A 20,277-nucleotide genomic window follows, 5' to 3' on the forward strand; every position below is an offset into this window, starting at 1 on the left:
GTCTATCGTCATCTGTGATCTTGGCTCAGGCCCGAAAAGACACGCTATTTTGAAATTTTCGGTTCAAAGCATTACATTGGCCCATTTAAAATTGTGCTGCCCCCTGTGAGAATCGAACTCACGACTCCTGGTTTACAAGACCAGTGCTCTGCCCCTGAGCTAAGGAGACTGCTACAGCTTACACCTCTTTGCGATCGCTACAGCCCTCGAGAAAAATACATTTCAGAGTCCTGAAAATGCGTACAAAGATTTACTCTGCCACAACAATTCGCTACCACTGAGGTCCACAGCGATGACTGACGGGTGCTGCCGTCTTTCGTCTATCGTCATCTGTGATCTTGGCTCAGGCCCGAAAAGACACGCTATTTTGAAATTTTCGGTTCAAAGCATTACATTGGCCCATTTAAAATTGTGCTGCCCCCTGTGAGAATCGAACTCACGACCCCTGGTTTACAAGACCAGTGCTCTGCCCCTGAGCTAAGGAGGCTGCTACAGCTTACACCTCTTTGCGATCGCTACAGCCCTCGAGAAAAATACATTCAGAGTCCTGAAAATGCGTACAAAGATTTACTCTGCCACAACAATTCGCTACCACTGAGGTCCACAGCGATGACTGACGGGTGCTGCCGTCTTTCGTCTATCGTCATCTGTGATCTTGGCTCAGGCCCGAAAAGACACGCTATTTTGAAATTTTCGGTTCAAAGCATTACATTGGCCCATTTAAAATTGTGCTGCCCCCTGTGAGAATCGAACTCACGACCCCTGGTTTACAAGACCAGTGCTCTGCCCCTGAGCTAAGGAGGCTGCTACAGCTTACACCTCTTTGCGATCGCTACAGCCCTCGAGAAAAATACATTTCAGAGTCCTGAAAATGCGTACAAAAATTTACTCTGCCACAACAATTCGCTACCACTGAGGTCCACAGCGATGACTGACGGGTGCTGCCGTCTTTCGTCTATCGTCATCTGTGATCTTGGCTCAGGCCCGAAAAGACACGCTATTTTGAAATTTTCGGTTCAAAGCATTACATTGGCCCATTTAAAATTGTGCTGCCCCCTGTGAGAATCGAACTCACGACCCCTGGTTTACAAGACCAGTGCTCTGCCCCTGAGCTAAGGAGGCTGCTACAGCTTACACCTCTTTGCGATCGCTACAGCCCTCGAGAAAAATACATTCAGAGTCCTGAAAATGCGTACAAAGATTTACTCTGCCACAACAATTCGCTACCACTGAGGTCCACAGCGATGACTGACGGGTGCTGCCGTCTTTCGTCTATCGTCATCTGTGATCTTGGCTCAGGCCCGAAAAGACACGCTATTTTGAAATTTTCGGTTCAAAGCATTACATTGGCCCATTTAAAATTGTGCTGCCCCCTGTGAGAATCGAACTCACGACCCCTGGTTTACAAGACCAGTGCTCTGCCCCTGAGCTAAGGAGGCTGCTACAGCTTACACCTCTTTGCGATCGCTACAGCCCTCGAGAAAAATACATTTCAGAGTCCTGAAAATGCGTACAAAGATTTACTCTGCCACAACAGTTCGCTACCACTGAGGTCCACAGCGATGACTGACGGGTGCTGCCGTCTTTCGTCTATCGTCATCTGTGATCTTGGCTCAGGCCCGAAAAGACACGCTATTTTGAAATTTTCGGTTCAAAGCATTACATTGGCCCATTTAAAATTGTACTGCCCCCTGTGAGAATCGAACTCACGACCCCTGGTTTACAAGACCAGTGCTCTGCCCCTGAGCTAAGGAGGCTGCTACAGCTTACACCTCTTTGCGATCGCTACAGCCCTCGAGAAAAATACATTCAGAGTCCTGAAAATGCGTACAAAGATTTACTCTGCCACAACAATTCGCTACCACTGAGGTCCACAGCGATGACTGACGGGTGCTGCCGTCTTTCGTCTATCGTCATCTGTGATCTTGGCTCAGGCCCGAAAAGACACGCTATTTTGAAATTTTCGGTTCAAAGCATTACATTGGCCCATTTAAAATTGTGCTGCCCCCTGTGAGAATCGAACTCACGACCCCTGGTTTACAAGACCAGTGCTCTGCCCCTGAGCTAAGGAGGCTGCTACAGCTTACACCTCTTTGCGATCGCTACAGCCCTCGAGAAAAATACATTTCAGAGTCCTGAAAATGCGTACAAAGATTTACTCTGCCACAACAATTCGCTACCACTGAGGTCCACAGCGATGACTGACGGGTGCTGCCGTCTTTCGTCTATCGTCATCTGTGATCTTGGCTCAGGCCCGAAAAGACACGCTATTTTGAAATTTTCGGTTCAAAGCATTACATTGGCCCATTTAAAATTGTGCTGCCCCCTGTGAGAATCGAACTCACGACCCCTGGTTTACAAGACCAGTGCTCTGCCCCTGAGCTAAGGAGGCTGCTACAGCTTACACCTCTTTGCGATCGCTACAGCCCTCGAGAAAAATACATTCAGAGTCCTGAAAATGCGTACAAAGATTTACTCTGCCACAACAATTCGCTACCACTGAGGTCCACAGCGATGACTGACGGGTGCTGCCGTCTTTCGTCTATCGTCATCTGTGATCTTGGCTCAGGCCCGAAAAGACACGCTATTTTGAAATTTTCGGTTCAAAGCATTACATTGGCCCATTTAAAATTGTGCTGCCCCCTGTGAGAATCGAACTCACGACCCCTGGTTTACAAGACCAGTGCTCTGCCCCTGAGCTAAGGAGGCTGCTACAGCTTACACCTCTTTGCGATCGCTACAGCCCTCGAGAAAAATACATTTCAGAGTCCTGAAAATGCGTACAAAGATTTACTCTGCCACAACAATTCGCTACCACTGAGGTCCACAGCGATGACTGACGGGTGCTGCCGTCTTTCGTCTATCGTCATCTGTGATCTTGGCTCAGGCCCGAAAAGACACGCTATTTTGAAATTTTCGGTTCAAAGCATTACATTGGCCCATTTAAAATTGTGCTGCCCCCTGTGAGAATCGAACTCACGACCCCTGGTTTACAAGACCAGTGCTCTGCCCCTGAGCTAAGGAGGCTGCTACAGCTTACACCTCTTTGCGATCGCTACAGCCCTCGAGAAAAATACATTCAGAGTCCTGAAAATGCGTACAAAGATTTACTCTGCCACAACAATTCGCTACCACTGAGGTCCACAGCGATGACTGACGGGTGCTGCCGTCTTTCGTCTATCGTCATCTGTGATCTTGGCTCAGGCCCGAAAAGACACGCTATTTTGAAATTTTCGGTTCAAAGCATTACATTGGCCCATTTAAAATTGTGCTGCCCCCTGTGAGAATCGAACTCACGACCCCTGGTTTACAAGACCAGTGCTCTGCCCCTGAGCTAAGGAGGCTGCTACAGCTTACACCTCTTTGCGATCGCTACAGCCCTCGAGAAAAATACATTTCAGAGTCCTGAAAATGCGTACAAAAGATTTACTCTGCCACAACAATTCGCTACCACTGAGGTCCACAGCGATGACTGACGGGTGCTGCCGTCTTTCGTCTATCGTCATCTGTGATCTTGGCTCAGGCCCCGAAAAGACACGCTATTTTGAAATTTTCGGTTCAAAGCATTACATTGGCCCATTTAAAATTGTGCTGCCCCCTGTGAGAATCGAACTCACGACCCCTGGTTTACAAGACCAGTGCTCTGCCCCTGAGCTAAGGAGGCTGCTACAGCTTACACCTCTTTGCGATCGCTACAGCCCTCGAGAAAAATACATTCAGAGTCCTGAAAATGCGTACAAAGATTTACTCTGCCACAACAATTCAGCGCTACCACTGAGGTCCACAGCGATGACTGACGGGTGCTGCCGTCTTTCGTCTATCGTCATCTGTGATCTTGGCTCAGGCCCGAAAAGACACGCTATTTTGAAATTTTCGGTTCAAAGCATTACATTGGCCCATTTAAAATTGTGCTGCCCCCCTGTGAGAATCGAACTCACGACCCCTGGTTTACAAGACCAGTGCTCTGCCCCTGAGCTAAGGAGGCTGCTACAGCTTACACCTCTTTGCGATCGCTACAGCCCTCGAGAAAAATACATTCAGAGTCCTGAAAATGCGTACAAAGATTTACTCTGCCACAACAATTCGCTACCACTGAGGTCCACAGCGATGACTGACGGGTGCTGCCGTCTCTTTCGTCTATCGTCATCTGTGATCTTGGCTCAGGCCCGAAAAGACACGCTATTTGAAATTTTCGGTTCAAAGCATTACATTGGCCCATTTAAAATTGTGCTGCCCCCTGTGAGAATCGAACTCACGACCCCTGGTTTACAAGACCAGTGCTCTGCCCCTGAGCTAAGGAGGCTGCTACAGCTTACACCTCTTTGCGATCGCTACAGCCCTCGAGAAAAATACATTCAGAGTCCTGAAAATGCGTACAAAGATTTACTCTGCCACAAACAATTCGCTACCACTGAGGTCCACAGCGATGACTGACGGGTGCTGCCGTCTTTCGTCTATCGTCATCTGTGATCTTGGCTCAGGCCCGAAAAGACACGCTATTTTGAAATTTTCGGTTCAAAAGCATTACATTGGCCCATTTAAAATTGTGCTGCCCCCTGTGAGAATCGAACTCACGACCCCTGGTTTACAAGACCAGTGCTCTGCCCCTGAGCTAAGGAGGCTGCTACAGCTTACACCTCTTTGCGATCGCTACAGCCCTCGAGAAAAATACATTTCAGAGTCCTGAAAATGCGTACAAAGATTTACTCTGCCACAACAATTCGCTACCACTGAGGTCCACAGCGATGACTGACGGGTGCTGCCGTCTTTCGTCTATCGTCATCTGTGATCTTGGCTCAGGCCCGAAAAGACACGCTATTTTGAAATTTTCGGTTCAAAGCATTACATTGGCCCATTTAAAATTGTGCTGCCCCCTGTGAGAATCGAACTCACGACCCCTGGTTTACAAGACCAGTGCTCTGCCCCCTGAGCTAAGGAGGCTGCTACAGCTTACACCTCTTTGCGATCGCTACAGCCCTCGAGAAAAATACATTTCAGAGTCCTGAAAATGCGTACAAAGATTTACTCTGCCACAACAATTCGCTACCCACTGAGGTCCACAGCGATGACTGACGGGTGCTGCCGTCTTTCGTCTATCGTCATCTGTGATCTTGGCTCAGGCCCGAAAAGACACGCTATTTTGAAATTTTCGGTTCAAAGCATTACATTGGCCCATTTAAAATTGTGCTGCCCCCTGTGAGAATCGAACTCACGACCCCTGGTTTACAAGACCAGTGCTCTGCCCCTGAGCTAAGGAGGCTGCTACAGCTTACACCTCTTTGCGATCGCTACAGCCCTCGAGAAAAATACATTCAGAGTCCTGAAAATGCGTACAAAGATTTACTCTGCCACAACAATTCGCTACCACTGAGGTCCACAGCGATGACTGACGGGTGCTGCCGTCTTTCGTCTATCGTCATCTGTGATCTTGGCTCAGGGCCCGAAAAGACACGCTATTTTGAGAATTTTCGGTTCAAAGCATTACATTGGCCCATTTAAAATTGTGCTGCCCCCTGTGAGAATCGAACTCACGACCCCTGGTTTACAAGACCAGTGCTCTGCCCCTGAGCTAAGGAGGCTGCTACAGCTTACACCTCTTTGCGATCGCTACAGCCCTCGAGAAAAATACATTCAGAGTCCTGAAAATGCGTACAAAGATTTACTCTGCCACAACAATTCGCTACCACTGAGGTCCACAGCGATGACTGACGGGTGCTGCCGTCTTTCGTCTATCGTCATCTGTGATCTTGGCTCAGGCCCGAAAAGACACGCTATTTTGAAATTTTCGGTTCAAAGCATTACATTGGCCCATTTAAAATTGTGCTGCCCCCTGTGAGAATCGAACTCACGACCCCTGGTTTACAAGACCAGTGCTCTGCCCCTGAGCTAAGGAGGCTGCTACAGCTTACACCTCTTTGCGATCGCTACAGCCCTCGAGAAAAATACATTTCAGAGTCCTGAAAATGCGTACAAAGATTTACTCTGCCACAACAATTCGCTACCACTGAGGTCCACAGCGATGACTGACGGGTGCTGCCGTCTTTCGTCTATCGTCATCTGTGATCTTGGCTCAGGCCCGAAAAGACACGCTATTTTGAAATTTTCGGGTTCAAAGCATTACATTGGCCCATTTAAAATTGTGCTGCCCCCTGTGAGAATCGAACTCACGACCCCTGGTTTACAAGACCAGTGCTCTGCCCCTGAGCTAAGGAGGCTGCTACAGCTTACACCTCTTTGCGATCGCTACAGCCCTCGAGAAAAATACATTCAGAGTCCTGAAAATGCGTACAAAGATTTACTCTGCCACAACAATTCGCTACCACTGAGGTCCACAGCGATGACTGACGGGTGCTGCCGTCTTTCGTCTATCGTCATCTGTGATCTTGGCTCAGGCCCGAAAAGACACGCTATTTTGAAATTTTCGGTTCAAAGCATTACATTGGCCCATTTAAAATTGTGCTGCCCCCTGTGAGAATCGAACTCACGACCCCTGGTTTACAAGACCAGTGCTCTGCCCCTGAGCTAAGGAGGCTGCTACAGCTTACACCTCTTTGCGATCGCTACAGCCCTCGAGAAAAAATACATTTCAGAGTCCTGAAAATGCGTACAAAGATTTACTCTGCCACAACAATTCGCTACCACTGAGGTCCACAGCGATGACTCGACGGGTGCTGCCGTCTTTCGTCTATCGTCATCTGTGATCTTGGCTCAGGCCCGAAAAGACACGCTATTTTGAAATTTTCGGTTCAAAGCATTACATTGGCCCATTTAAAATTGTGCTGCCCCCTGTGAGAATCGAACTCACGACCCCTGGTTTACAAGACCAGTGCTCTGCCCCTGAGCTAAGGAGGCTGCTACAGCTTACACCTCTTTGCGATCGCTACAGCCCTCGAGAAAAATACATTCAGAGTCCTGAAAATGCGTACAAAGATTTACTCTGCCACAACAATTCGCTACCACTGAGGTCCACAGCGATGACTGACGGGTGCTGCCGTCTTTCGTCTATCGTCATCTGTGATCTTGGCTCAGGCCCGAAAAGACACGCTATTTTGAAATTTTCGGTTCAAAGCATTACATTGGCCCATTTAAAATTGTGCTGCCCCCTGTGAGAATCGAACTCACGACCCCTGGTTTACAAGACCAGTGCTCTGCCCCTGAGCTAAGGAGGCTGCTACAGCTTACACCTCTTTGCGATCGCTACAGCCCTCGAGAAAAATACATTTCAGAGTCCTGAAAATGCGTACAAAGATTTACTCTGCCACAACAATTCGCTACCACTGAGGTCCACAGCGATGACTGACGGGTGCTGCCGTCTTTCGTCTATCGTCATCTGTGATCTTGGCTCAGGCCCGAAAAGACACGCTATTTTGAAATTTTCGGTTCAAAGCATTACATTGGCCCATTTAAAATTGTGCTGCCCCCTGTGAGAATCGAACTCACGACCCCTGGTTTACAAGACCAGTGCTCTGCCCCTGAGCTAAGGAGGCTGCTACAGCTTACACCTCTTTGCGATCGCTACAGCCCTCGAGAAAAATACATTTCAGAGTCCTGAAAATGCGTACAAAGATTTACTCTGCCACAACAATTCGCTACCACTGAGGTCCACAGCGATGACTGACGGGTGCTGCCGTCTTTCGTCTATCGTCATCTGTGATCTTGGCTCAGGCCCGAAAAGACACGCTATTTTGAAATTTTCGGTTCAAAGCATTACATTGGCCCATTTAAAATTGTGCTGCCCCCTGTGAGAATCGAACTCACGACCCCTGGTTTACAAGACCAGTGCTCTGCCCCTGAGCTAAGGAGGCTGCTACAGCTTACACCTCTTTGCGATCGCTACAGCCCTCGAGAAAAATACATTCAGAGTCCTGAAAATGCGTACAAAGATTTACTCTGCCACAACAATTCGCTACCACTGAGGTCCACAGCGATGACTGACGGGTGCTGCCGTCTTTCGTCTATCGTCATCTGTGATCTTGGCTCAGGCCCGAAAAGACACGCTATTTTGAAATTTTCGGTTCAAAGCATTACATTGGCCCATTTAAAATTGTGCTGCCCCCTGTGAGAATCGAACTCACGACCCCTGGTTTACAAGACCAGTGCTCTGCCCCTGAGCTAAGGAGGCTGCTACAGCTTACACCTCTTTGCGATCGCTACAGCCCTCGAGAAAAATACATTCAGAGTCCTGAAAATGCGTACAAAGATTTACTCTGCCACAACAATTCGCTACCACTGAGGTCCACAGCGATGACTGACGGGTGCTGCCGTCTTTCGTCTATCGTCATCTGTGATCTTGGCTCAGGCCCGAAAAGACACGCTATTTTGAAATTTTCGGTTCAAAGCATTACATTGGCCCATTTAAAATTGTGCTGCCCCCTGTGAGAATCGAACTCACGACCCCTGGTTTACAAGACCAGTGCTCTGCCCCTGAGCTAAGGAGGCTGCTACAGCTTACACCTCTTTGCGATCGCTACAGCCCTCGAGAAAAATACATTCAGAGTCCTGAAAATGCGTACAAAGATTTACTCTGCCACAACAATTCGCTACCACTGAGGTCCACAGCGATGACTGACGGGTGCTGCCGTCTTTCGTCTATCGTCATCTGTGATCTTGGCTCAGGCCCGAAAAGACACGCTATTTTGAAATTTTCGGTTCAAAGCATTACATTGGCCCATTTAAAATTGTGCTGCCCCCTGTGAGAATCGAACTCACGACCCCTGGTTTACAAGACCAGTGCTCTGCCCCTGAGCTAAGGAGGCTGCTACAGCTTACACCTCTTTGCGATCGCTACAGCCCTCGAGAAAAATACATTTCAGAGTCCTGAAAATGCGTACAAAGATTTACTCTGCCACAACAATTCGCTACCACTGAGGTCCACAGCGATGACTGACGGGTGCTGCCGTCTTTCGTCTATCGTCATCTGTGATCTTGGCTCAGGCCCGAAAAGACACGCTATTTTGAAATTTTCGGTTCAAAGCATTACATTGGCCCATTTAAAATTGTGCTGCCCCCTGTGAGAATCGAACTCACGACCCCTGGTTTACAAGACCAGTGCTCTGCCCCTGAGCTAAGGAGGCTGCTACAGCTTACACCTCTTTGCGATCGCTACAGCCCTCGAGAAAAATACATTTCAGAGTCCTGAAAATGCGTACAAAGATTTACTCTGCCACAACAATTCGCTACCACTGAGGTCCACAGCGATGACTGACGGGTGCTGCCGTCTTTCGTCTATCGTCATCTGTGATCTTGGCTCAGGCCCGAAAAGACACGCTATTTTGAAATTTTCGGTTCAAAGCATTACATTGGCCCATTTAAAATTGTGCTGCCCCCTGTGAGAATCGAACTCACGACCCCTGGTTTACAAGACCAGTGCTCTGCCCCTGAGCTAAGGAGGCTGCTACAGCTTACACCTCTTTGCGATCGCTACAGCCCTCGAGAAAAATACATTTCAGAGTCCTGAAAATGCGTACAAAGATTTACTCTGCCACAACAATTCGCTACCACTGAGGTCCACAGCGATGACTGACGGGTGCTGCCGTCTTTCGTCTATCGTCATCTGTGATCTTGGCTCAGGCCCGAAAAGACACGCTATTTTGAAATTTTCGGTTCAAAGCATTACATTGGCCCATTTAAAATTGTAGCTGCCCCCTGTGAGAATCGAACTCACGACCCCTGGTTTACAAGACCAGTGCTCTGCCCCTGAGCTAAGGAGGCTGCTACAGCTTACACCTCTTTGCGATCGCTACAGCCCTCGAGAAAAATACATTTCAGAGTCCTGAAAATGCGTACAAAGATTTACTCTGCCACAACAATTCGCTACCACTGAGGTCCACAGCGATGACTGACGGGTGCTGCCGTCTTTCGTCTATCGTCATCTGTGATCTTGGCTCAGGCCCGAAAAGACACGCTATTTTGAAATTTTCGGTTCAAAGCATTACATTGGCCCATTTAAAATTGTGCTGCCCCCTGTGAGAATCGAACTCACGACCCCTGGTTTACAAGACCAGTGCTCTGCCCCTGAGCTAAGGAGGCTGCTACAGCTTACACCTCTTTGCGATCGCTACAGCCCTCGAGAAAAATACATTTCAGAGTCCTGAAAATGCGTACAAAGATTTACTCTGCCACAACAATTCGCTACCACTGAGGTCCACAGCGATGACTGACGGGTGCTGCCGTCTTTCGTCTATCGTCATCTGTGATCTTGGCTCAGGCCCGAAAAGACACGCTATTTTGAAATTTTCGGTTCAAAGCATTACATTGGCCCATTTAAAATTGTGCTGCCCCCTGTGAGAATCGAACTCACGACCCCTGGTTTACAAGACCAGTGCTCTGCCCCTGAGCTAAGGAGGCTGCTACAGCTTACACCTCTTTGCGATCGCTACAGCCCTCGAGAAAAATACATTCAGAGTCCTGAAAATGCGTACAATCGCTACCACTGAGGTCCACAGCGATGACTGACGGGTGCTGCCGTCTTTCGTCTATCGTCATCTGTGATCTTGGCTCAGGCCCGAAAAGACACGCTATTTTGAAATTTTCGGTTCAAAGCATTACATTGGCCCATTTAAAATTGTGCTGCCCCCTGTGAGAATCGAACTCACGACCCCTGGTTTACAAGACCAGTGCTCTGCCCCTGAGCTAAGGAGGCTGCTACAGCTTACACCTCTTTGCGATCGCTACAGCCCTCGAGAAAAATACATTTCAGAGTCCTGAAAATGCGTACAAAGATTTACTCTGCCACAACAATTCGCTACCACTGAGGTCCACAGCGATGACTGACGGGTGCTGCCGTCTTTCGTCTATCGTCATCTGTGATCTTGGCTCAGGCCCGAAAAGACACGCTATTTTGAAATTTTCGGTTCAAAGCATTACATTGGCCCATTTAAAATTGTACTGCCCCCTGTGAGAATCGAACTCACGACCCCTGGTTTACAAGACCAGTGCTCTGCCCCTGAGCTAAGGAGGCTGCTACAGCTTACACCTCTTTGCGATCGCTACAGCCCTCGAGAAAAATACATTCAGAGTCCTGAAAATGCGTACAAAGATTTACTCTGCCACAACAATTCGCTACCACTGAGGTCCACAGCGATGACTGACGGGTGCTGCCGTCTTTCGTCTATCGTCATCTGTGATCTTGGCTCAGGCCCGAAAAGACACGCTATTTTGAAATTTTCGGTTCAAAGCATTACATTGGCCCATTTAAAATTGTGCTGCCCCCTGTGAGAATCGAACTCACGACCCCTGGTTTACAAGACCAGTGCTCTGCCCCTGAGCTAAGGAGGCTGCTACAGCTTACACCTCTTTGCGATCGCTACAGCCCTCGAGAAAAATACATTTCAGAGTCCTGAAAATGCGTACAAAGATTTACTCTGCCACAACAATTCGCTACCACTGAGGTCCACAGCGATGACTGACGGGTGCTGCCGTCTTTCGTCTATCGTCATCTGTGATCTTGGCTCAGGCCCGAAAAGACACGCTATTTTGAAATTTTCGGTTCAAAGCATTACATTGGCCCATTTAAAATTGTGCTGCCCCCTGTGAGAATCGAACTCACGACCCCTGGTTTACAAGACCAGTGCTCTGCCCCTGAGCTAAGGAGGCTGCTACAGCTTACACCTCTTTGCGATCGCTACAGCCCTCGAGAAAAATACATTCAGAGTCCTGAAAATGCGTACAAAGATTTACTCTGCCACAACAATTCGCTACCACTGAGGTCCACAGCGATGACTGACGGGTGCTGCCGTCTTTCGTCTATCGTCATCTGTGATCTTGGCTCAGGCCCGAAAAGACACGCTATTTTGAAATTTTCGGTTCAAAGCATTACATTGGCCCATTTAAAATTGTGCTGCCCCCTGTGAGAATCGAACTCACGACCCCTGGTTTACAAGACCAGTGCTCTGCCCCTGAGCTAAGGAGGCTGCTACAGCTTACACCTCTTTGCGATCGCTACAGCCCTCGAGAAAAATACATTTCAGAGTCCTGAAAATGCGTACAAAGATTTACTCTGCCACAACAATTCGCTACCACTGAGGTCCACAGCGATGACTGACGGGTGCTGCCGTCTTTCGTCTATCGTCATCTGTGATCTTGGCTCAGGCCCGAAAAGACACGCTATTTTGAAATTTTCGGTTCAAAGCATTACATTGGCCCATTTAAAATTGTGCTGCCCCCTGTGAGAATCGAACTCACGACCCCTGGTTTACAAGACCAGTGCTCTGCCCCTGAGCTAAGGAGGCTGCTACAGCTTACACCTCTTTGCGATCGCTACAGCCCTCGAGAAAAATACATTCAGAGTCCTGAAAATGCGTACAAAGATTTACTCTGCCACAACAATTCGCTACCACTGAGGTCCACAGCGATGACTGACGGGTGCTGCCGTCTTTCGTCTATCGTCATCTGTGATCTTGGCTCAGGCCCGAAAAGACACGCTATTTTGAAATTTTCGGTTCAAAGCATTACATTGGCCCATTTAAAATTGTGCTGCCCCCTGTGAGAATCGAACTCACGACCCCTGGTTTACAAGACCAGTGCTCTGCCCCTGAGCTAAGGAGGCTGCTACAGCTTACACCTCTTTGCGATCGCTACAGCCCTCGAGAAAAATACATTTCAGAGTCCTGAAAATGCGTACAAAGATTTACTCTGCCACAACAATTCGCTACCACTGAGGTCCACAGCGATGACTGACGGGTGCTGCCGTCTTTCGTCTATCGTCATCTGTGATCTTGGCTCAGGCCCGAAAAGACACGCTATTTTGAAATTTTCGGTTCAAAGCATTACATTGGCCCATTTAAAATTGTACTGCCCCCTGTGAGAATCGAACTCACGACCCCTGGTTTACAAGACCAGTGCTCTGCCCCTGAGCTAAGGAGGCTGCTACAGCTTACACCTCTTTGCGATCGCTACAGCCCTCGAGAAAAATACATTCAGAGTCCTGAAAATGCGTACAAAGATTTACTCTGCCACAACAATTCGCTACCACTGAGGTCCACAGCGATGACTGACGGGTGCTGCCGTCTTTCGTCTATCGTCATCTGTGATCTTGGCTCAGGCCCGAAAAGACACGCTATTTTGAAATTTTCGGTTCAAAGCATTACATTGGCCCATTTAAAATTGTGCTGCCCCCTGTGAGAATCGAACTCACGACCCCTGGTTTACAAGACCAGTGCTCTGCCCCTGAGCTAAGGAGGCTGCTACAGCTTACACCTCTTTGCGATCGCTACAGCCCTCGAGAAAAATACATTTCAGAGTCCTGAAAATGCGTACAAAGATTTACTCTGCCACAACAATTCGCTACCACTGAGGTCCACAGCGATGACTGACGGGTGCTGCCGTCTTTCGTCTATCGTCATCTGTGATCTTGGCTCAGGCCCGAAAAGACACGCTATTTTGAAATTTTCGGTTCAAAGCATTACATTGGCCCATTTAAAATTGTGCTGCCCCCTGTGAGAATCGAACTCACGACCCCTGGTTTACAAGACCAGTGCTCTGCCCCTGAGCTAAGGAGGCTGCTACAGCTTACACCTCTTTGCGATCGCTACAGCCCTCGAGAAAAATACATTCAGAGTCCTGAAAATGCGTACAAAGATTTACTCTGCCACAACAATTCGCTACCACTGAGGTCCACAGCGATGACTGACGGGTGCTGCCGTCTTTCGTCTATCGTCATCTGTGATCTTGGCTCAGGCCCGAAAAGACACGCTATTTTGAAATTTTCGGTTCAAAGCATTACATTGGCCCATTTAAAATTGTGCTGCCCCCTGTGAGAATCGAACTCACGACCCCTGGTTTACAAGACCAGTGCTCTGCCCCTGAGCTAAGGAGGCTGCTACAGCTTACACCTCTTTGCGATCGCTACAGCCCTCGAGAAAAATACATTTCAGAGTCCTGAAAATGCGTACAAAGATTTACTCTGCCACAACAATTCGCTACCACTGAGGTCCACAGCGATGACTGACGGGTGCTGCCGTCTTTCGTCTATCGTCATCTGTGATCTTGGCTCAGGCCCGAAAAGACACGCTATTTTGAAATTTTCGGTTCAAAGCATTACATTGGCCCATTTAAAATTGTACTGCCCCCTGTGAGAATCGAACTCACGACCCCTGGTTTACAAGACCAGTGCTCTGCCCCTGAGCTAAGGAGGCTGCTACAGCTTACACCTCTTTGCGATCGCTACAGCCCTCGAGAAAAATACATTCAGAGTCCTGAAAATGCGTACAAAGATTTACTCTGCCACAACAATTCGCTACCACTGAGGTCCACAGCGATGACTGACGGGTGCTGCCGTCTTTCGTCTATCGTCATCTGTGATCTTGGCTCAGGCCCGAAAAGACACGCTATTTTGAAATTTTCGGTTCAAAGCATTACATTGGCCCATTTAAAATTGTGCTGCCCCCTGTGAGAATCGAACTCACGACCCCTGGTTTACAAGACCAGTGCTCTGCCCCTGAGCTAAGGAGGCTGCTACAGCTTACACCTCTTTGCGATCGCTACAGCCCTCGAGAAAAATACATTTCAGAGTCCTGAAAATGCGTACAAAGATTTACTCTGCCACAACAATTCGCTACCACTGAGGTCCACAGCGATGACTGACGGGTGCTGCCGTCTTTCGTCTATCGTCATCTGTGATCTTGGCTCAGGCCCGAAAAGACACGCTATTTTGAAATTTTCGGTTCAAAGCATTACATTGGCCCATTTAAAATTGTGCTGCCCCCTGTGAGAATCGAACTCACGACCCCTGGTTTACAAGACCAGTGCTCTGCCCCTGAGCTAAGGAGGCTGCTACAGCTTACACCTCTTTGCGATCGCTACAGCCCTCGAGAAAAATACATTTCAGAGTCCTGAAAATGCGTACAAAGATTTACTCTGCCACAACAATTCGCTACCACTGAGGTCCACAGCGATGACTGACGGGTGCTGCCGTCTTTCGTCTATCGTCATCTGTGATCTTGGCTCAGGCCCGAAAAGACACGCTATTTTGAAATTTTCGGTTCAAAGCATTACATTGGCCCATTTAAAATTGTGCTGCCCCCTGTGAGAATCGAACTCACGACCCCTGGTTTACAAGACCAGTGCTCTGCCCCTGAGCTAAGGAGGCTGCTACAGCTTACACCTCTTTGCGATCGCTACAGCCCTCGAGAAAAATACATTCAGAGTCCTGAAAATGCGTACAAAGATTTACTCTGCCACAACAATTCGCTACCACTGAGGTCCACAGCGATGACTGACGGGTGCTGCCGTCTTTCGTCTATCGTCATCTGTGATCTTGGCTCAGGCCCGAAAAGACACGCTATTTTGAAATTTTCGGTTCAAAGCATTACATTGGCCCATTTAAAATTGTGCTGCCCCCTGTGAGAATCGAACTCACGACCCCTGGTTTACAAGACCAGTGCTCTGCCCCTGAGCTAAGGAGGCTGCTACAGCTTACACCTCTTTGCGATCGCTACAGCCCTCGAGAAAAATACATTCAGAGTCCTGAAAATGCGTACAAAGATTTACTCTGCCACAACAATTCGCTACCACTGAGGTCCACAGCGATGACTGACGGGTGCTGCCGTCTTTCGTCTATCGTCATCTGTGATCTTGGCTCAGGCCCGAAAAGACACGCTATTTTGAAATTTTCGGTTCAAAGCATTACATTGGCCCATTTAAAATTGTGCTGCCCCCTGTGAGAATCGAACTCACGACCCCTGGTTTACAAGACCAGTGCTCTGCCCCTGAGCTAAGGAGGCTGCTACAGCTTACACCTCTTTGCGATCGCTACAGCCCTCGAGAAAAATACATTTCAGAGTCCTGAAAATGCGTACAAAGATTTACTCTGCCACAACAATTCGCTACCACTGAGGTCCACAGCGATGACTGACGGGTGCTGCCGTCTTTCGTCTATCGTCATCTGTGATCTTGGCTCAGGCCCGAAAAGACACGCTATTTTGAAATTTTCGGTTCAAAGCATTACATTGGCCCATTTAAAATTGTACTGCCCCCTGTGAGAATCGAACTCACGACCCCTGGTTTACAAGACCAGTGCTCTGCCCCTGAGCTAAGGAGGCTGCTACAGCTTACACCTCTTTGCGATCGCTACAGCCCTCGAGAAAAATACATTCAGAGTCCTGAAAATGCGTACAAAGATTTACTCTGCCACAACAATTCGCTACCACTGAGGTCCACAGCGATGACTGACGGGTGCTGCCGTCTTTCGTCTATCGTCATCTGTGATCTTGGCTCAGGCCCGAAAAGACACGCTATTTTGAAATTTTCGGTTCAAAGCATTACATTGGCCCATTTAAAATTGTGCTGCCCCCTGTGAGAATCGAACTCACGACCCCTGGTTTACAAGACCAGTGCTCTGCCCCTGAGCTAAGGAGGCTGCTACAGCTTACACCTCTTTGCGATCGCTACAGCCCTCGAGAAAAATACATTTCAGAGTCCTGAAAATGCGTACAAAGATTTACTCTGCCACAACAATTCGCTACCACTGAGGTCCACAGCGATGACTGACGGGTGCTGCCGTCTTTCGTCTATCGTCATCTGTGATCTTGGCTCAGGCCCGAAAAGACACGCTATTTTGAAATTTTCGGTTCAAAGCATTACATTGGCCCATTTAAAATTGTGCTGCCCCCTGTGAGAATCGAACTCACGACCCCTGGTTTACAAGACCAGTGCTCTGCCCCTGAGCTAAGGAGGCTGCTACAGCTTACACCTCTTTGCGATCGCTACAGCCCTCGAGAAAAATACATTCAGAGTCCTGAAAATGCGTACAAAGATTTACTCTGCCACAACAATTCGCTACCACTGAGGTCCACAGCGATGACTGACGGGTGCTGCCGTCTTTCGTCTATCGTCATCTGTGATCTTGGCTCAGGCCCGAAAAGACACGCTATTTTGAAATTTTCGGTTCAAAGCATTACATTGGCCCATTTAAAATTGTGCTGCCCCCTGTGAGAATCGAACTCACGACCCCTGGTTTACAAGACCAGTGCTCTGCCCCTGAGCTAAGGAGGCTGCTACAGCTTACACCTCTTTGCGATCGCTACAGCCCTCGAGAAAAATACATTTCAGAGTCCTGAAAATGCGTACAAAGATTTACTCTGCCACAACAATTCGCTACCACTGAGGTCCACAGCGATGACTGACGGGTGCTGCCGTCTTTCGTCTATCGTCATCTGTGATCTTGGCTCAGGCCCGAAAAGACACGCTATTTTGAAATTTTCGGTTCAAAGCATTACATTGGCCCATTTAAAATTGTGCTGCCCCCTGTGAGAATCGAACTCACGACCCCTGGTTTACAAGACCAGTGCTCTGCCCCTGAGCTAAGGAGGCTGCTACAGCTTACACCTCTTTGCGATCGCTACAGCCCTCGAGAAAAATACATTTCAGAGTCCTGAAAATGCGTACAAAGATTTACTCTGCCACAACAATTCGCTACCACTGAGGTCCACAGCGATGACTGACGGGTGCTGCCGTCTTTCGTCTATCGTCATCTGTGATCTTGGCTCAGGCCCGAAAAGACACGCTATTTTGAAATTTTCGGTTCAAAGCATTACATTGGCCCATTTAAAATTGTACTGCCCCCTGTGAGAATCGAACTCACGACCCCTGGTTTACAAGACCAGTGCTCTGCCCCTGAGCTAAGGAGGCTGCTACAGCTTACACCTCTTTGCGATCGCTACAGCCCTCGAGAAAAATACATTCAGAGTCCTGAAAATGCGTACAAAGATTTACTCTGCCACAACAATTCGCTACCACTGAGGTCCACAGCGATGACTGACGGGTGCTGCCGTCTTTCGTCTATCGTCATCTGTGATCTTGGCTCAGGCCCGAAAAGACACGCTATTTTGAAATTTTCGGTTCAAAGCATTACATTGGCCCATTTAAAATTGTGCTGCCCCCTGTGAGAATCGAACTCACGACCCCTGGTTTACAAGACCAGTGCTCTGCCCCTGAGCTAAGGAGGCTGCTACAGCTTACACCTCTTTGCGATCGCTACAGCCCTCGAGAAAAATACATTTCAGAGTCCTGAAAATGCGTACAAAGATTTACTCTGCCACAACAATTCGCTACCACTGAGGTCCACAGCGATGACTGACGGGTGCTGCCGTCTTTCGTCTATCGTCATCTGTGATCTTGGCTCAGGCCCGAAAAGACACGCTATTTTGAAATTTTCGGTTCAAAGCATTACATTGGCCCATTTAAAATTGTGCTGCCCCCTGTGAGAATCGAACTCACGACCCCTGGTTTACAAGACCAGTGCTCTGCCCCTGAGCTAAGGAGGCTGCTACAGCTTACACCTCTTTGCGATCGCTACAGCCCTCGAGAAAAATACATTCAGAGTCCTGAAAATGCGTACAAAGATTTACTCTGCCACAACAATTCGCTACCACTGAGGTCCACAGCGATGACTGACGGGTGCTGCCGTCTTTCGTCTATCGTCATCTGTGATCTTGGCTCAGGCCCGAAAAGACACGCTATTTTGAAATTTTCGGTTCAAAGCATTACATTGGCCCATTTAAAATTGTGCTGCCCCCTGTGAGAATCGAACTCACGACCCCTGGTTTACAAGACCAGTGCTCTGCCCCTGAGCTAAGGAGGCTGCTACAGCTTACACCTCTTTGCGATCGCTACAGCCCTCGAGAAAAATACATTTCAGAGTCCTGAAAATGCGTACAAAGATTTACTCTGCCACAACAATTCGCTACCACTGAGGTCCACAGCGATGACTGACGGGTGCTGCCGTCTTTCGTCTATCGTCATCTGTGATCTTGGCTCAGGCCCGAAAAGACACGCTATTTTGAAATTTTCGGTTCAAAGCATTACATTGGCCCATTTAAAATTGTGCTGCCCCCTGTGAGAATCGAACTCACGACCCCTGGTTTACAAGACCAGTGCTCTGCCCCTGAGCTAAGGAGGCTGCTACAGCTTACACCTCTTTGCGATCGCTACAGCCCTCGAGAAAAATACATTCAGAGTCCTGAAAATGCGTACAAAGATTTACTCTGCCACAACAATTCGCTACCACTGAGGTCCACAGCGATGACTGACGGGTGCTGCCGTCTTTCGTCATCTGTGATCTTGGCTCAGGCCCGAAAAGACACGCTATTTTGAAATTTTCGGTTCAAAGCATTACATTGGCCCATTTAAAATTGTGCTGCCCCCTGTGAGAATCGAACTCACGACCCCTGGTTTACAAGACCAGTGCTCTGCCCCTGAGCTAAGGAGGCTGCTACAGCTTACACCTCTTTGCGATCGCTACAGCCCTCGAGAAAAATACATTCAGAGTCCTGAAAATGCGTACAAAGATTTACTCTGCCACAACAATTCGCTACCACTGAGGTCCACAGCGATGACTGACGGGTGCTGCCGTCTTTCGTCTATCGTCATCTGTGATCTTGGCTCAGGCCCGAAAAGACACGCTATTTTGAAATTTTCGGTTCAAAGCATTACATTGGCCCATTTAAAATTGTGCTGCCCCCTGTGAGAATCGAACTCACGACCCCTGGTTTACAAGACCAGTGCTCTGCCCCTGAGCTAAGGAGGCTGCTACAGCTTACACCTCTTTGCGATCGCTACAGCCCTCGAGAAAAATACATTCAGAGTCCTGAAAATGCGTACAAAGATTTACTCTGCCACAACAATTCGCTACCACTGAGGTCCACAGCGATGACTGACGGGTGCTGCCGTCTTTCGTCTATCGTCATCTGTGATCTTGGCTCAGGCCCGAAAAGACACGCTATTTTGAAATTTTCGGTTCAAAGCATTACATTGGCCCATTTAAAATTGTGCTGCCCCCTGTGAGAATCGAACTCACGACCCCTGGTTTACAAGACCAGTGCTCTGCTCCTGAGCTAAGGAGGCTGCTACAGCTTACACCTCTTTGCGATCGCTACAGCCCTCGAGAAAAATACATTTCAGAGTCCTGAAAATGCGTACAAAGATTTACTCTGCCACAACAATTCGCTACCACTGAGGTCCACAGCGATGACTGACGGGTGCTGCCGTCTTTCGTCTATCGTCATCTGTGATCTTGGCTCAGGCCCGAAAAGACACGCTATTTTGAAATTTTCGGTTCAAAGCATTACATTGGCCCATTTAAAATTGTACTGCCCCCTGTGAGAATCGAACTCACGACCCCTGGTTTACAAGACCAGTGCTCTGCCCCTGAGCTAAGGAGGCTGCTACAGCTTACACCTCTTTGCGATCGCTACAGCCCTCGAGAAAAATACATTCAGAGTCCTGAAAATGCGTACAAAGATTTACTCTGCCACAACAATTCGCTACCACTGAGGTCCA

At 48.5% G+C, this 20,277-nt stretch overlaps 64 non-coding genes across 64 annotated transcripts; all 64 read right to left on the reverse strand.

The window, feature by feature from the left end:
* Window positions 1-97: 97 nt before the first annotated feature.
* Trnat-ugu lies at window positions 98-169 on the reverse strand. Its single transcript has one exon. It is a non-coding gene; the product is annotated as a tRNA-Thr (tRNA).
* A 246-nt stretch (window positions 170-415) lies between these two features.
* Trnat-ugu lies at window positions 416-487 on the reverse strand. Its single transcript has one exon. It is a non-coding gene; the product is annotated as a tRNA-Thr (tRNA).
* Window positions 488-732: 245 nt separating this feature from the next.
* On the reverse strand, window positions 733-804 carry Trnat-ugu. The gene has a single exon. It is a non-coding gene; the product is annotated as a tRNA-Thr (tRNA).
* Window positions 805-1,050: 246 nt separating this feature from the next.
* Window positions 1,051-1,122, reverse strand: Trnat-ugu. Its single transcript has one exon. It is a non-coding gene; the product is annotated as a tRNA-Thr (tRNA).
* Window positions 1,123-1,367: 245 nt separating this feature from the next.
* Trnat-ugu lies at window positions 1,368-1,439 on the reverse strand. The gene has a single exon. It is a non-coding gene; the product is annotated as a tRNA-Thr (tRNA).
* A 246-nt stretch (window positions 1,440-1,685) lies between these two features.
* Trnat-ugu lies at window positions 1,686-1,757 on the reverse strand. The gene has a single exon. It is a non-coding gene; the product is annotated as a tRNA-Thr (tRNA).
* A 245-nt stretch (window positions 1,758-2,002) lies between these two features.
* Trnat-ugu lies at window positions 2,003-2,074 on the reverse strand. The gene has a single exon. It is a non-coding gene; the product is annotated as a tRNA-Thr (tRNA).
* Window positions 2,075-2,320: 246 nt separating this feature from the next.
* On the reverse strand, window positions 2,321-2,392 carry Trnat-ugu. Its single transcript has one exon. It is a non-coding gene; the product is annotated as a tRNA-Thr (tRNA).
* A 245-nt stretch (window positions 2,393-2,637) lies between these two features.
* On the reverse strand, window positions 2,638-2,709 carry Trnat-ugu. Its single transcript has one exon. It is a non-coding gene; the product is annotated as a tRNA-Thr (tRNA).
* Window positions 2,710-2,955: 246 nt separating this feature from the next.
* On the reverse strand, window positions 2,956-3,027 carry Trnat-ugu. The gene has a single exon. It is a non-coding gene; the product is annotated as a tRNA-Thr (tRNA).
* A 245-nt stretch (window positions 3,028-3,272) lies between these two features.
* Window positions 3,273-3,344, reverse strand: Trnat-ugu. The gene has a single exon. It is a non-coding gene; the product is annotated as a tRNA-Thr (tRNA).
* Window positions 3,345-3,592: 248 nt separating this feature from the next.
* On the reverse strand, window positions 3,593-3,664 carry Trnat-ugu. The gene has a single exon. It is a non-coding gene; the product is annotated as a tRNA-Thr (tRNA).
* Window positions 3,665-3,912: 248 nt separating this feature from the next.
* On the reverse strand, window positions 3,913-3,985 carry Trnat-ugu. The gene has a single exon. It is a non-coding gene; the product is annotated as a tRNA-Thr (tRNA).
* Window positions 3,986-4,231: 246 nt separating this feature from the next.
* Trnat-ugu lies at window positions 4,232-4,303 on the reverse strand. The gene has a single exon. It is a non-coding gene; the product is annotated as a tRNA-Thr (tRNA).
* Window positions 4,304-4,550: 247 nt separating this feature from the next.
* On the reverse strand, window positions 4,551-4,622 carry Trnat-ugu. Its single transcript has one exon. It is a non-coding gene; the product is annotated as a tRNA-Thr (tRNA).
* Window positions 4,623-4,868: 246 nt separating this feature from the next.
* Trnat-ugu lies at window positions 4,869-4,941 on the reverse strand. Its single transcript has one exon. It is a non-coding gene; the product is annotated as a tRNA-Thr (tRNA).
* Window positions 4,942-5,188: 247 nt separating this feature from the next.
* On the reverse strand, window positions 5,189-5,260 carry Trnat-ugu. Its single transcript has one exon. It is a non-coding gene; the product is annotated as a tRNA-Thr (tRNA).
* Window positions 5,261-5,507: 247 nt separating this feature from the next.
* Window positions 5,508-5,579, reverse strand: Trnat-ugu. Its single transcript has one exon. It is a non-coding gene; the product is annotated as a tRNA-Thr (tRNA).
* A 245-nt stretch (window positions 5,580-5,824) lies between these two features.
* Window positions 5,825-5,896, reverse strand: Trnat-ugu. The gene has a single exon. It is a non-coding gene; the product is annotated as a tRNA-Thr (tRNA).
* Window positions 5,897-6,143: 247 nt separating this feature from the next.
* Window positions 6,144-6,215, reverse strand: Trnat-ugu. The gene has a single exon. It is a non-coding gene; the product is annotated as a tRNA-Thr (tRNA).
* Window positions 6,216-6,460: 245 nt separating this feature from the next.
* Window positions 6,461-6,532, reverse strand: Trnat-ugu. Its single transcript has one exon. It is a non-coding gene; the product is annotated as a tRNA-Thr (tRNA).
* Window positions 6,533-6,780: 248 nt separating this feature from the next.
* Trnat-ugu lies at window positions 6,781-6,852 on the reverse strand. The gene has a single exon. It is a non-coding gene; the product is annotated as a tRNA-Thr (tRNA).
* Window positions 6,853-7,097: 245 nt separating this feature from the next.
* On the reverse strand, window positions 7,098-7,169 carry Trnat-ugu. The gene has a single exon. It is a non-coding gene; the product is annotated as a tRNA-Thr (tRNA).
* A 246-nt stretch (window positions 7,170-7,415) lies between these two features.
* On the reverse strand, window positions 7,416-7,487 carry Trnat-ugu. Its single transcript has one exon. It is a non-coding gene; the product is annotated as a tRNA-Thr (tRNA).
* Window positions 7,488-7,733: 246 nt separating this feature from the next.
* Trnat-ugu lies at window positions 7,734-7,805 on the reverse strand. Its single transcript has one exon. It is a non-coding gene; the product is annotated as a tRNA-Thr (tRNA).
* Window positions 7,806-8,050: 245 nt separating this feature from the next.
* Window positions 8,051-8,122, reverse strand: Trnat-ugu. Its single transcript has one exon. It is a non-coding gene; the product is annotated as a tRNA-Thr (tRNA).
* A 245-nt stretch (window positions 8,123-8,367) lies between these two features.
* On the reverse strand, window positions 8,368-8,439 carry Trnat-ugu. The gene has a single exon. It is a non-coding gene; the product is annotated as a tRNA-Thr (tRNA).
* Window positions 8,440-8,684: 245 nt separating this feature from the next.
* On the reverse strand, window positions 8,685-8,756 carry Trnat-ugu. The gene has a single exon. It is a non-coding gene; the product is annotated as a tRNA-Thr (tRNA).
* Window positions 8,757-9,002: 246 nt separating this feature from the next.
* On the reverse strand, window positions 9,003-9,074 carry Trnat-ugu. The gene has a single exon. It is a non-coding gene; the product is annotated as a tRNA-Thr (tRNA).
* A 246-nt stretch (window positions 9,075-9,320) lies between these two features.
* On the reverse strand, window positions 9,321-9,392 carry Trnat-ugu. Its single transcript has one exon. It is a non-coding gene; the product is annotated as a tRNA-Thr (tRNA).
* A 247-nt stretch (window positions 9,393-9,639) lies between these two features.
* On the reverse strand, window positions 9,640-9,711 carry Trnat-ugu. Its single transcript has one exon. It is a non-coding gene; the product is annotated as a tRNA-Thr (tRNA).
* Window positions 9,712-9,957: 246 nt separating this feature from the next.
* Window positions 9,958-10,029, reverse strand: Trnat-ugu. Its single transcript has one exon. It is a non-coding gene; the product is annotated as a tRNA-Thr (tRNA).
* Window positions 10,030-10,275: 246 nt separating this feature from the next.
* On the reverse strand, window positions 10,276-10,347 carry Trnat-ugu. Its single transcript has one exon. It is a non-coding gene; the product is annotated as a tRNA-Thr (tRNA).
* Window positions 10,348-10,570: 223 nt separating this feature from the next.
* Window positions 10,571-10,642, reverse strand: Trnat-ugu. Its single transcript has one exon. It is a non-coding gene; the product is annotated as a tRNA-Thr (tRNA).
* Window positions 10,643-10,888: 246 nt separating this feature from the next.
* Window positions 10,889-10,960, reverse strand: Trnat-ugu. Its single transcript has one exon. It is a non-coding gene; the product is annotated as a tRNA-Thr (tRNA).
* Window positions 10,961-11,205: 245 nt separating this feature from the next.
* Window positions 11,206-11,277, reverse strand: Trnat-ugu. Its single transcript has one exon. It is a non-coding gene; the product is annotated as a tRNA-Thr (tRNA).
* Window positions 11,278-11,523: 246 nt separating this feature from the next.
* Window positions 11,524-11,595, reverse strand: Trnat-ugu. Its single transcript has one exon. It is a non-coding gene; the product is annotated as a tRNA-Thr (tRNA).
* Window positions 11,596-11,840: 245 nt separating this feature from the next.
* Window positions 11,841-11,912, reverse strand: Trnat-ugu. The gene has a single exon. It is a non-coding gene; the product is annotated as a tRNA-Thr (tRNA).
* Window positions 11,913-12,158: 246 nt separating this feature from the next.
* Window positions 12,159-12,230, reverse strand: Trnat-ugu. Its single transcript has one exon. It is a non-coding gene; the product is annotated as a tRNA-Thr (tRNA).
* A 245-nt stretch (window positions 12,231-12,475) lies between these two features.
* On the reverse strand, window positions 12,476-12,547 carry Trnat-ugu. Its single transcript has one exon. It is a non-coding gene; the product is annotated as a tRNA-Thr (tRNA).
* A 246-nt stretch (window positions 12,548-12,793) lies between these two features.
* Window positions 12,794-12,865, reverse strand: Trnat-ugu. The gene has a single exon. It is a non-coding gene; the product is annotated as a tRNA-Thr (tRNA).
* Window positions 12,866-13,110: 245 nt separating this feature from the next.
* Trnat-ugu lies at window positions 13,111-13,182 on the reverse strand. Its single transcript has one exon. It is a non-coding gene; the product is annotated as a tRNA-Thr (tRNA).
* Window positions 13,183-13,428: 246 nt separating this feature from the next.
* Trnat-ugu lies at window positions 13,429-13,500 on the reverse strand. Its single transcript has one exon. It is a non-coding gene; the product is annotated as a tRNA-Thr (tRNA).
* A 245-nt stretch (window positions 13,501-13,745) lies between these two features.
* On the reverse strand, window positions 13,746-13,817 carry Trnat-ugu. The gene has a single exon. It is a non-coding gene; the product is annotated as a tRNA-Thr (tRNA).
* A 246-nt stretch (window positions 13,818-14,063) lies between these two features.
* On the reverse strand, window positions 14,064-14,135 carry Trnat-ugu. Its single transcript has one exon. It is a non-coding gene; the product is annotated as a tRNA-Thr (tRNA).
* Window positions 14,136-14,380: 245 nt separating this feature from the next.
* Trnat-ugu lies at window positions 14,381-14,452 on the reverse strand. Its single transcript has one exon. It is a non-coding gene; the product is annotated as a tRNA-Thr (tRNA).
* Window positions 14,453-14,698: 246 nt separating this feature from the next.
* Window positions 14,699-14,770, reverse strand: Trnat-ugu. Its single transcript has one exon. It is a non-coding gene; the product is annotated as a tRNA-Thr (tRNA).
* Window positions 14,771-15,016: 246 nt separating this feature from the next.
* Window positions 15,017-15,088, reverse strand: Trnat-ugu. Its single transcript has one exon. It is a non-coding gene; the product is annotated as a tRNA-Thr (tRNA).
* Window positions 15,089-15,333: 245 nt separating this feature from the next.
* Trnat-ugu lies at window positions 15,334-15,405 on the reverse strand. The gene has a single exon. It is a non-coding gene; the product is annotated as a tRNA-Thr (tRNA).
* Window positions 15,406-15,650: 245 nt separating this feature from the next.
* On the reverse strand, window positions 15,651-15,722 carry Trnat-ugu. Its single transcript has one exon. It is a non-coding gene; the product is annotated as a tRNA-Thr (tRNA).
* Window positions 15,723-15,968: 246 nt separating this feature from the next.
* Trnat-ugu lies at window positions 15,969-16,040 on the reverse strand. Its single transcript has one exon. It is a non-coding gene; the product is annotated as a tRNA-Thr (tRNA).
* Window positions 16,041-16,285: 245 nt separating this feature from the next.
* Window positions 16,286-16,357, reverse strand: Trnat-ugu. The gene has a single exon. It is a non-coding gene; the product is annotated as a tRNA-Thr (tRNA).
* Window positions 16,358-16,603: 246 nt separating this feature from the next.
* Trnat-ugu lies at window positions 16,604-16,675 on the reverse strand. Its single transcript has one exon. It is a non-coding gene; the product is annotated as a tRNA-Thr (tRNA).
* Window positions 16,676-16,920: 245 nt separating this feature from the next.
* Window positions 16,921-16,992, reverse strand: Trnat-ugu. The gene has a single exon. It is a non-coding gene; the product is annotated as a tRNA-Thr (tRNA).
* Window positions 16,993-17,238: 246 nt separating this feature from the next.
* On the reverse strand, window positions 17,239-17,310 carry Trnat-ugu. The gene has a single exon. It is a non-coding gene; the product is annotated as a tRNA-Thr (tRNA).
* A 246-nt stretch (window positions 17,311-17,556) lies between these two features.
* Trnat-ugu lies at window positions 17,557-17,628 on the reverse strand. The gene has a single exon. It is a non-coding gene; the product is annotated as a tRNA-Thr (tRNA).
* A 245-nt stretch (window positions 17,629-17,873) lies between these two features.
* Trnat-ugu lies at window positions 17,874-17,945 on the reverse strand. The gene has a single exon. It is a non-coding gene; the product is annotated as a tRNA-Thr (tRNA).
* A 246-nt stretch (window positions 17,946-18,191) lies between these two features.
* Trnat-ugu lies at window positions 18,192-18,263 on the reverse strand. Its single transcript has one exon. It is a non-coding gene; the product is annotated as a tRNA-Thr (tRNA).
* Window positions 18,264-18,508: 245 nt separating this feature from the next.
* Window positions 18,509-18,580, reverse strand: Trnat-ugu. Its single transcript has one exon. It is a non-coding gene; the product is annotated as a tRNA-Thr (tRNA).
* A 246-nt stretch (window positions 18,581-18,826) lies between these two features.
* Trnat-ugu lies at window positions 18,827-18,898 on the reverse strand. The gene has a single exon. It is a non-coding gene; the product is annotated as a tRNA-Thr (tRNA).
* A 238-nt stretch (window positions 18,899-19,136) lies between these two features.
* Window positions 19,137-19,208, reverse strand: Trnat-ugu. The gene has a single exon. It is a non-coding gene; the product is annotated as a tRNA-Thr (tRNA).
* Window positions 19,209-19,453: 245 nt separating this feature from the next.
* On the reverse strand, window positions 19,454-19,525 carry Trnat-ugu. Its single transcript has one exon. It is a non-coding gene; the product is annotated as a tRNA-Thr (tRNA).
* A 245-nt stretch (window positions 19,526-19,770) lies between these two features.
* On the reverse strand, window positions 19,771-19,842 carry Trnat-ugu. Its single transcript has one exon. It is a non-coding gene; the product is annotated as a tRNA-Thr (tRNA).
* Window positions 19,843-20,088: 246 nt separating this feature from the next.
* Window positions 20,089-20,160, reverse strand: Trnat-ugu. The gene has a single exon. It is a non-coding gene; the product is annotated as a tRNA-Thr (tRNA).
* Window positions 20,161-20,277: the final 117 nt, after the last annotated feature.

Source organism: Schistocerca piceifrons, chromosome 1, assembly GCF_021461385.2.
Source record: "Schistocerca piceifrons isolate TAMUIC-IGC-003096 chromosome 1, iqSchPice1.1, whole genome shotgun sequence".
NCBI classification, from domain to species: Eukaryota; Metazoa; Arthropoda; class Insecta; order Orthoptera; family Acrididae; genus Schistocerca; species Schistocerca piceifrons.